Consider the following 12,123-nt stretch of genomic DNA (forward strand, 5'->3'; position numbering starts at 1 on the left):
AAGCCCCCAAGCCTGAGCGATGCTTTCTCTGTCACGAGGCCAAAAATTGTAAATATAATTCTGATCATGATGTACTAGATGCATAGGATAAAACTTTTGAAGAAATTCCAATTTCAACCGGTTGTAGTTCCATGATCGAGTATCATCACATAGCCTATACCATGTCAACGCCTTATCCCTCAAAGATAAGGGAAAGACCTTCTTCCTGACCTCATCCTCGGGCAAACCTGCAAGCTTAAATAAACCACAAACTTCATCTACATAGATTAGATGCAAGTCGGGATGTGATGTTCCATCTCATGTAAAAGGATTAGCCAGTAGTTTCTCAAGCATACCCGAAGGAAATTCAAAGCAAATATTTTTAGTAGGTGCAGCAAGTTGAGGAGAAACTCCTTGTGCTCCCGTTCGAGATGAAGATACCCCGAACAAGCTCCTCAAAGTATTAGTTTCCATAGTGACAAGTGACAATAAATTTCAGCACACTATATAAATGTTTCCTTATCAAATTCCACTTACCAAAGGCGCTTCACTCCCCGGCTATGGCACGAGAAAAGAGTCTTGATGACCCACAAGTGTAGTGGATCTATCGTAGTCCTTTTGATAAGTAAGAGTGTCGAACCCAACAAGGAGCAGAATGATCTGACAAGTGGTTTTCAGCAAGGTATTCTTTGCAAGCACTGAAATTATCGGTAACAGATATTTGTGTGATGAGATGATTCGTAGCAAGTAGCAAGTAGCAAAAGTAACAAAGGTGCAGCAAAGTTTCCCAATCCCTTTTGTAGCAAGGGACAAGCCCGGACAAAGTCTTATAGGAGTTAAAGCGCTCCCGAGGACACATGGGAAATTCTGTCAAGCTAGTTTTCATCATGTTCATATGATTCGCGTTCGCTACTTTGATAGTTTCATATGTGGGTGGACCGGCGCTTGGGTACTGCCCTTACTTGGACAAGCATCACACTTATGATTAACCCCTCTCACAAGCATCCGCAACTACGAAAGAAGAATTAAGACAAAGTCTAACCATAGCATTAAACTAGTGGATCCAAATCAGCCCCTTACGAAGCAACACATAAACTAGGGTTTAAGCTTCTGTCACTCTAGCAACCCATCATCTACTTACTACTTCCCAATGCCTACCTCTAGGCCCAAATAATGGTGATGAGTTATGTAGTCGATGTTCACATAACACCAGTAGAGGAAAAACAACATGCAACACATCAAAATATTGAACGAATACCCAATTCACATGACTATTTATAGCATGACTTATCCCATGTCCTCAGGAACAAAAGTAACTACTCACAAAGCATAATCATATTCAAGACCAGAGAGGTAATGAATAGCATCAAGGATCTGAACATTTAATCTTCCACCAAGTAATCCAACCAGCATCAACTACAAAGAGTAATTAACACTATTAGCAACCTAACAAGTACCAATCGGAGTCACGAGACGGAGATTGGTTACAAGAGATGAACTAGAGTTTGGAGCTGAGATGGTGCTGATGAAGATGTTGATGGTGATGAGTCCCCTCCGATGAGAGGAGTGTTGGTGATGACGATGACGATGATTTCCCCCTCCGGGAGGGAAGTTTCCACGGCAGGATGACCCTGCCGGAGTTCTAGATTGGTTCTACTCAAGTTCCACCTCGTGGCGGCGGCGATTCCTCCCGAAAGCCTCCTCCTTTTATTTTCTGGAACGAAACCCATATTGTAGCAAAAGAGGGGGGCTAGAGGGCCACCAGGGTGCCCACAAGCCGCCTAGGCGTGGCCAGGGGGCGCGCCTAGCAGACTTGTGGCCTCCTGCTGGCTCTCCTCTGGTACTTCTTTGGCCTAGTATTTTTTATAAATTCCAAAATAAATCCTCGTTGATTTTCAAGGCTTTTGGAGTTGCGTAGAATAGGTATATCAAACTTGGTCCTTTTTCAGGCCAGAATTCCAACTGCCGGCATTATCCCTCTTCATGTGAACCTTGCAAAATAAGAGAGAAAAAGCATAAGTATTGTACCGTGAAGTGTAATAATATCCCATAAAGCGATAAATATCAACATGAAAGCATGATGCAAAATGGACGTATCAATTTTTTACTGGAATTTTTGAAAAATTCTGAGACGGAGAGTTAGTCAGGGGGATGCACCAGTGCGCCACAAGCCCTAGAGGCGCGGGCACCCCCCTGGTCGCGCCTACAATACTTGTGGGGACCACATATCCCCCCTCCACTTATTCCAGCTCCCATCTCCTTCTCCTACCTCCAGAAAAAAAATTGTTTCCCAGCTCAAACCCGTGTTCTTGCTCTTCTTGCTGTGATTTTCGATCTCCTTGTCCAAAGCCCCACTCACCAAACTGTTTTGGGGAAATTGATCCTTGGTATGTGACTCCTCCATTGGTCCAATTAGTTTTTGCTCTAGTGCCTTATATGTCGCGTATTTTTGCTGCCTTGGTGACCCTGTTCTTGAGCTTTGCATGCTAATTTTAGCTGGTCCCAAGTAGTTTTGATGCGTGATATGGCCTCTAGGCACTTGTCGGAGTAGTTGCTACGAGTTTCATTGGGCCTTGTTCACTTTTCCTTTGAGTCACTGAAATTTTCAGAAAAGGAAGATGTTCAGGAGAAACTATCATGGTGGTTCCCCAAGCAAGAGGGGCCCCCGTCTCGCGATTCGGGAACCCGATCCTTACCAACCGTGGAACGCACAGGTACAACCATGTGAATGGCCTTCTGATGAATTCATGATTGATGCAGGTTTCAAAGACGAGTTTGATACACTTGTTCACAATGTTGGACTTGAAGAATTCATCTCCGACAAATGTGAACAGTATACTACTCTCATTGCCTCTTTTGTTTGTAGATTCAAATTTTCAGCTGGTCGTGACACATCTGTACTATTTGATCTCTATGACAAATCGTATACCATGGATTTAGAGGATTTTCAATAGAATTTGCAAGATACCTGATTGGGGTAGTCTCAATGATCCTACTAAATCTTCGGTTAGAGATTTTTTTCTCTCTAGTATAACTGTTGGAGAAACTAGAGATATTACGCAGGCTACCATGGGGAGCATTCATTTTCCTGCCTTGCATTACTTTGCCATCTTCATAGCTAGATGCATTAATGGCAAGATCGAGCATTGTCACCTCTGCGCACCTGACCTTAGTATTCTCAAGAGCGCAGTAACTGGTGATAGAAGTTTCAAAATGGGAGCTATAATAGCAAGGAGGCTGAATAATAATGCTAATGAAGGGGATTCCTTTGGTGGGATCTATGCCACTCGCATAGCAAATTTTCTTGGAGTACCCATCCACGAAGGATATCCCCCGCTCCATACAGCTTTCCTTGATCGCGCTGCTTTGACGCGCTATCAGTTCCTTGAGAGGGATAATGAATCCCTCCTATACCGGTTAATATTTAACCGTCAGCGTGTTTTCCATATTACCCTTCCTGCTCCTGCCTTCTTTGACTTTCAGGTAAAACGGAGATATTACATAACCAGTGAAGAGGCAGAGGAGTATGAGAGGGAGGCAAAGGTTGTTCGCCTCCTTGAGGCAGCTATTCAGGCGGTAGCTGCAGCGCTCCCTTACAACCCCCATTATGTTTTTGGGTATCGCCCGGACCATCATGGGAGTAGACCAACTTAGGCCAAAATCCTAAGCTTGGGGGAGTACGTGTTTCTCATCGACTTTATATTCATGTTCACACTTTGCCACTGTATCATCCATGCTAGTATATTTCTTTTTCTCTTTTTTTTCTCGTGTGTTTGTCTAGTTTGAGAAAACCCAAAAATATTTCCCTTTCTTCTTTTGCTTGTTGGGAGCTTTCCCGTGTAAATAGTTTTCTTTTTCTTTGGGTCAAGGTAGAAGACCATGGTTACAATGTTTAGTGGCTCTCGCATGCTTATCTATTTATCTGTCAAAGAGACATATTACTTCGTCTTCTCCTTTGTGTTTGCTTGCATATTCTAGCTTAGTCCAATGCACGGGCACTATTATCATTGTTCACATCATTCGGGCGTGCAAGTGAAAGGCGATAATGACGATATTTGATGAAGTGGCTGAGCCTGGAAAAGCTGGTATGAACTCGATCTATTTTGTTTTTGTAAATATGACTAGCTCATCGTTCCAGATTCAGCTTTGTTGTGAGAGAAACATGTTTGCAATGACAACTTAGAGATCATATTTTCTGATGCCATGCTTAATTAGCTAGGAGCTTATAATGGTTTGTCTTGGATGCCAACATGAATTGTGAGATGATTATGATGTAGTATGATAGGATGGTATCCTCCTTTGAATGATTCAAGTGGCTTGACTTGGCACATGTTCATACATGTAGTTGAAACAAAATCAACATAGCCTCTATGATATTCATGTTCATGGTGATTTATGTCCTAATCATGCTTGCACTCAATGTTGGTTAATCTCAATGCATTTTGATGACTGTTGTCGCTCTCTAGTTGGTCGCTTCCTAGTCTTTTGCTAGCCTTCACTTGTACTAAGCGGGAATACTGCTTGTGCATCCACTTCCATAAACCCAAAGTTGTTCCATATGAGTCCACCATACCTACCTATATGCGGTATCTACCTGTCGTTCCAAGTAGATTTGCATGTGCCACTCTCTAAACCTTCAACTAATAATTTGTTTTGCATGCCCGAATCGCTCATGTGGTGACAAGGGGCGATCAGTATATTCCATGCTAGGCTTGTTATCCTCGATACGTGTTTATTCACTATCACTCATGAGAAAGGGGTCGGTAATTGGAATGTCCATTTCCATGCTCAAATCGAAAAGATAATTGAAAATAAACTCCCCCTGGATTGTTGTTGGTATGGACGGCACCCGAGTATTCCGCTAGTCGTGGAGTGTGATTGATGGTGGTGGGGACTCAAAATTTTACTTTTCTTTTTGGGAACCGCCTATAGTATTTGTAGCATGGAAGATGGTGAAAACTCTTGGTCATTGTGTTGACAATGAAAGCATGCCACCCAAAATTATTTATCTCTGTCTTAAAAGCTTGAGCTCTGGCACCTCTGCAAATTAATGCTTCCCTCTGCGAAGGGCCTATCTATTTATGTTTCTGTTGAGTCATCCTCTTCTTATAAAAGCACCAACTAGAGAGCACCTGTGTCATTTCTATGCTTTGCTTTTAATTCTTATTGAGTATGACTGTGACTGGATCTTCTTTGCCATGAATTACAATGTTCAGTCAGTCCTTGGTCTTTGAAGATGCTCTGCATTTATGTTTTGCAGTCTCAGAAACAGCTAGCGAGATACCATGTGTTCATACTGCTTCATGATTGTTTTGATTGAAGTGCTGACCTTTGAGACTTGTTATTATTGCTCATTAGTTGATTATGCCATTGATATGAGTTTACCATGAGACCTAGATGTCATTGCTTATGTGGTTTTCTTATGATCTTGCTGAAAATCTGAAAATGAGTTAGACATAATTGCAACAACAAGATCAAACAGAGTCTGTAAAAGTTTTTCTTTTGTCTCTTTCAGTTTGTCAACTGAATTGCTTGAGGACAAGCAAGGGTTTAAGCTTTGGGGTGTTGATACGTCTCTGTCGTATCTACTTTTCCAAACTCTTTTTCCCTTGTTTTGGACTCTAATTTGCATGATTTGAATGGAACTAACCCGGACTAACGTTGTTTTGAGCAGAATTGCCATGGTGTTGTTTTTGTGCAAAAATAAAAGTTCTCGGAATGACCTGGAAATTTACGAGGATTTTTTGTGGAATATATAAAAAATATCGGCGCAAGAATCAACCGGAGGAGTGGAGCGAGGAGCCCACAAGCCCACCAGGCGCGGGCCCCCCTGGCCACGCCTAGCAGGCTTGTGGGGCCCACGAAGCTCCACCTCCTCCAATTCCAGCTCTATTTAGTCCCTTTCGTCCGGAAAAAAAATCAAGGAGAAGAGTTCATCGTGTTTACGATACGGAGGCGCCGCCACCACATGTTCTTCCTTTGGAGGGCAGATCTGGAGTTTGTTCTGGGCTCCGGAGAGGGTAGATCGTCGCCATCGTCATCACCAACCTTCCTTCATCGCCAATTCCATGATGCTCTTCACCGTTCGTGAGTAATCTCATCGTAGGCTTGCTGGATGGTGATGGGTTGTATGAGATCTATCATGTAATCGAGTTAGTTTTGACGGGGATTGATCCCTAGTATCCACTATGTTCTGAGATTGATGTTTCTACTACTTTGCCATGCTTAATGCTTGTCACTAGGGCCCTAGTGCCATGATTTCAAATCTGAACCTATTATGTTCTCGTCAATATATGTGTGTTCTTGATCCTATCTTGCAAGTTGTATTCACCTACTATGTGTTATGACCTGGTGATGCCAACTGTTCTTCCCCTTTGCAACGGCACCAGAAGAATGCTGTTAGCACTCTCCAGCAATCGAAACTAGAAGAATGTTGTTGACGACCCACAAGCGCATGGGATCGCAACAGTTTTCGAGGGTAGAGTATTCGACCAAAATTTGTTGATTCGCACGACGGGAGGTGAGAGAAAACTCTCAAGTATTAGCAGTTGAATTGTCAGATTTAACCAGACATGAAAGATTAGCATCTGCAAGCAAAGTAGTAACAGCAAAGTAGCGAGTAACGGCAGTGGCAAGGAACAGCGTTAGTGACAGCAGTAGCAAGTAGCAACAGTAGCAAGAGACAGTAGAAACAGTAGCAACAGAGCAAGACAAGTAACAGCAGTAGCAACAGTAGTAGCAGCAGCAGAGCAAGGCAAGTAACAGCAGTAGCAACAGTAGTAGCAGCAGCAGAGCAAAACAAGTAACAGCAGTAGCAACAGTAGTAGCAGCAGTAGTAGGACAAACTCATAGGCAATGGGTCGGTGATTTGTTTGGAGGATATTCATCATGCAACTGCTATAACACGGAGAGATATATGGCTAGATCCCGTTCATCAATGTGATGTAGGCATGCATTCCGTGTGTCGTCATACGTGCTTAGGGAAAAGAACTTGCATGGCATCTATTGTCCATCCCTCCCGTGGCAGCGGGGTCCAAAAGGAAACTACGGGATATTAAGGTTCTCCTTTTAATAAAGAACCGGACCAACGCATTAGCACTTGGTGAACCTTAATATCCCATAGTTTCCATTAGGACCCCGCTGCCATGGGAGGGATGGACAATAGATGTCATGCAAGTTCTTTTCCCTAAGCACGTATGACTACATACGGAATACATGCCTACATTACATTGACGAACTGGAGCTAGTTACTTATCTCTCCGTGCTATAAGTGTTGCATGATGAATATCATCCGGCATAATTATCCATCACTGGTCCAACACCTACGTGTTTTTTCTACTGGTCCTTGCTACTGTTACTCTGTCGCTACTTTTGTAACTGATGCTACTGTTACTGCTACTACTGTCACTGCTGCTACTATTACCGTTGCTACTGTTGCTATCACACTACTCTGCTACTGATACTTTGCTGCAGATACTAATTCTTTCAGGTGTGGTTGAATTGACAACTCAACTACTAATACTCAAGAATATTCTTTGGCTTCCCCTTGTGTCGAATCAACAAATTTGGGTTGAATACTCTACCCTCGAAAACTGTTGCGATCCCCTATACTTGTGGGTCATCAGTGCTATGCTTGGAGCGTCTCGCGATTTGATTTTTAGTTTTGCTTGCTGGTCATAACAAGTCCTAACCTAGCCTACCTTGTTAGGGAGAGAGACACACTCCATTCCACTCTAGAACACAACATAGGTTTCCATGCTTATTCTTTTTGTGTGGTCTTCATCTTTTCGTAGCTACTCTCTGCTTAGCTCTTAGCTTTCATGCTTATCTTTTTAAGAGCTTTTATCTAGGTTGACTTTGGAACTTTCTTGAGTTATCATGCTTATCTTGTTTAGAGAGTTGGCTTGTTGCACTAAGTTGTGCCTCTTCATGAGTAGGTAATTGAGGTTGTTATTTAAGTATAGTAGTAACTTGCAATAGTTTTGAGGTATTGATTTGAGTAATGTTTGGACTATTGGTGCCAAGAGCTTGAGCCTATTAGTTATAGGTGTCGCATTTTGGTAAATCCGTGTGTTTTTCAAAAACTAAAATTAGTTGAGAACTCTAGCTACTAAATTGATCGCTAACCTCTGGAGGGGTTGGAATATATCGAGTACCGTCATGTTACCATGAGTCGAGGATGTGCAAGGATAACCAAACCCCCAAACACTCCTCCTCGGGGTACTTGTCTCTTTGTGAATTTACTAACTAGATAGAAAGTTACCGATAATAAGTGTATAAGTTCTTCGGACTAATGTGAGTATTTGATTGTTGGCACTTCCACCATCCATATTTTGTTAGCCTCTTCGGTACCGTGCATTGCCCTTTCTCACATTGAGAGTTGGTGCAAACTCCGCCGGTGCATCCAAACCCATGACATGATACGCTCTATGATACATTATCCTCATTATATCTTTTCTCAAAACAGCCACCATACCTACTGATACGTCCACTTTGCATCATGCTTTCATGTTGATATTTATTGCTTTCTGGGCTGTTATATTACTTGTGGTACCATATTTATGCCTTTTCTCTCTTATTTTGCAAGGTTTATTTCAAGAGGGAGAATTCAGGCAGCTAGAATTCTGGACTGGAAAAGGAGCAAATCCTAGTCCACTATTATCCACATCTCCAAATGCCCTGAAAATTTACGTGGATTTTTTCTGGAATATATTAAAATACTGGGCGAAAGAACTACCGAAGGGGGGCCACCACGGCCCCATAAGCTTGCCCACCGCCACCACCCCCCTGGTGGCGAAGGGCAGGCTTGTGGGCTGCCTCAAGGCCCACTAGCCCCCTCTTTTGCTATATGATGCGTCCTGACCAGGGAAAAATCATACGGGAGCTTTTTCGTGGTTTCGCCGCCGCCACGGGGCGGAACTTGAGCAGATCCAATCTAGAGCTCCGGAAGGACGATCCTACCCGGGAAATTTCCCTCTCGGAGGGGGGAATCATCGCCATCATCATCACCAACACTCCTCTCGTCGGAGGGGAGGCATCTTCATCAGCACCATCTCCTCTCCAATCCCTAGTTCATCTCTTGTAACCAATCTCCGTCTCGCAACTTCGATTGGTACTTGTAAGGTTGCTAGTAGTGTTGATTACTCTTTGTAGTTGATGCTTGTTGGATTACTTGGTGGAAGAGTTTATGTTCAGATCCTTGATGCTATTCATTACACCTCTGGTCATGATTATGATTATGTATTGTGAGTAGTTACTTTTGTTCCTGAGGACATGGGATAAGTCATGCTGATAATAGTCATGTGAATTTGATATTCGTTCGGTATTTTGATATGATGTATGTTGTTTTTCCTCTGGTGGTGTTATGTGAACGTCGACTACATAACACTTCACCATATTTGGGCCTGGAGGAAGGCATTGTGAAGTAGTAAGTAGATGATAAGTTGCTGGAGTGACAGAAGCTTAAACCCCAGTTTATGCGCTGCTTCGTGAGGGGCTGATTTGGATCCACTAGTTTAATGCTATGGTTAGACTTTGTCTTAATTCTTCTTTTGTAGTTGCGGATGCTTGCGAGAGAGGTTAATCATAAGTGGGATGCTTGTCCAAGTAAGGGCAGTACCCAAGCGCCGGTCCACCCACATATCAAACTATCAAAGTAACGAACGCGAATCATATTAACATGATGAAACTAGCATGACAGAAATTCCCGTGTGTCCTCGGGAGCGTTTTTCATCCTATAAGACTTTGTTCAGGCTTGTCCCTTGCTACAAAAGGGATAGGGCCACTTGTTGCACCGTTTCTACTACTTGTTACTTGTTACTCTTTGCTTGCTACGTTTCACCTCGCTACACAATCACTTGTTACCGCTACTTTTAGTGCTTGCGGTTATTACCTTGCTGAAATCCATCTATCAGAGCCCTCTGCTCCTCGTTGGGTTCGACACTCTTACTTATGTAAAGGACTATGATTGATCCCCTATACTTGTGGGTCATCAAGACTTTTTTCTCGCGCTGTTGCCGGGGAGGTATTGCTATATTTTCTGAGTCATTTGGGATTTATATCTGCTGATCACTATGAAGAATCTGATGGATCCGAAGACCAAAGTCTTGCCGTCAACTACGAGGGGAGGTAAGGAATTGCCATCTAGCTCTGCACTTGATTCACCTTTAGTTATGAGTAAGTTTGCGACATCACCTCCTGCTAGAAATCTTGATAGGTCGCATGTGCTTGATGATGCTTGTGATACTACTACTAGAGATGCTATGCTTGATACTATGCCAGATGATGCTATGCCTGATACTATGCTTGATACTATGCCTGATGATGCTATGCCTGATACTATGCTTGATGCTATGCTTGATACTGCTAGAGATGCTATGCTTGATACTGCTTTGCCTGATGATGCTAGAGATGCTATTTTGCCTGATGATGCTATGCTTGATACTGCTAGAGATACTCATTTGCCTCATGTTCCACTGGGAGCGTTCCTTGATGCTCATATTGCTAGAGTTACTACCAATGCTCGTGATGCTTCTGATACTGCTGATGCTATTGAGATAGAACCTGCTTTTGATCCTGCTAGATCTAGCTCTCCTAGATATGAATTGCCTGATATACCTGAGGGTTACGTTATGGAGGGAGAGATAGCTAAGGATTTTCTTGCGTGTAAGGATGCCTATGACGCTGAGAAATTAGTTCTCAAGTGGAAGGAAAAATCTTGGGAAGTTAGGATGAAAAATGATCCGAAGTTTGCCACTTCGCCTATCTTTGTCACTGATGAGATTATGAATTCTCTGCCGACCCTGAGACAATCTCTCTAGTCGAATCTGATCCTTTTCACGGTTATGAGTCTGAGGCGGTCATAGCCCATCTTGCCGAACTATCCGAAATAGCCAACCTTTTCGCTAATGAGGAGAAGATCCGCCACTAATATATCCTTAAGTTGTTTCCTTTCTCTCTAAAGGATGATGCTAAAGCCTGGTTCACCTCTCTTGCTCCTGGATGTGTGCGTAGTCCCCAGGAGATGGTCTATTACTTCTGTGAGAAATACTTCCCTGCCCATAAGAAGCAAGCTGCCTTGCAGGAAATATACAACTTTGCTCAACTCCAAGAAGAGAGTCTTCCACAAGCTTGGGGGAGGCTCGTCCAGCTACAGAATGCTTTGCCTGATCACCCTCTCAAGAAGAACGAGATACTTGATATCCTCTATAACGGACTTACCGATGCCTCTAGAGACTACCTAGATAGTTGTGTCGGTTGTGTTTTTAGGGAACGAACTGTAGAACAAGCTGAGACTCTACTGAACAACCTCTTGATCAACGATAATGCTTGGACTATTCCCGAACCACATCCTAAGCCAACTCCTAAGAAAAGAGTTATTCTATTCCTCAGTCCCAAAGATATGCAAAAAGTCAAGAAATATATGCAAGAGAAAGGCATTACATCTGAAGATGTCAAAAATCTACCACCTATCATACAGATCCACGGTCTCGATAACCCAATACAGGTAGTAGAAGTGAATTCTCTGCGTAGGTTTGATGACAGTGATATTCCTTTTGATAAACCTGCTAGCCTATGCTTTGATGAATTTGACAAGTTTGTTGCCAAACAATAGAGTTTCAATGATTGTGTTAGCAGACATTTGGAACAAAGTGCCCGTATGCTTAGCCATCTAAGTGCTTGTGTAGACAGAAATGTCAATGCTCTGAAGCTTCTGAGTAAACATGCCTCTATGATTACTACTCAGGTAGAACAAGTACTTAAAGCTCAGAATGACTTGCTCAATGAATTAAATGACAACTCTGTCAGAGTCATTACTATAGGAGGCAAAATGACTCAGGGACCTTTGTATCCTGAAGGTCATCCTAAGAGAATTGATCAAGATTCTCAAGGAATCAATGCTGATACACCTAGTCATCCTAAGGAGAAGAAGAAGGATGATAGAAACCTGCACGCCAGTTCACCAAATAATATCACACCTGAAGAATCTAATGATATTTCTGCGTCTGATGCAGAAACACAATCAGGTGATGAACATGAACCTGGTGACAATGTGGATAGTGATGTTCATAATAATGCTCAACCTAGCCATGATGAGGATGTGGAGATTGAACCTACGGTTAATCCTGATAACCCACAACCTAA

This window comes from Hordeum vulgare, chromosome 5H, assembly GCF_904849725.1.
Source record: "Hordeum vulgare subsp. vulgare chromosome 5H, MorexV3_pseudomolecules_assembly, whole genome shotgun sequence".
Classification (NCBI taxonomy): Eukaryota; Viridiplantae; Streptophyta; class Magnoliopsida; order Poales; family Poaceae; genus Hordeum; species Hordeum vulgare.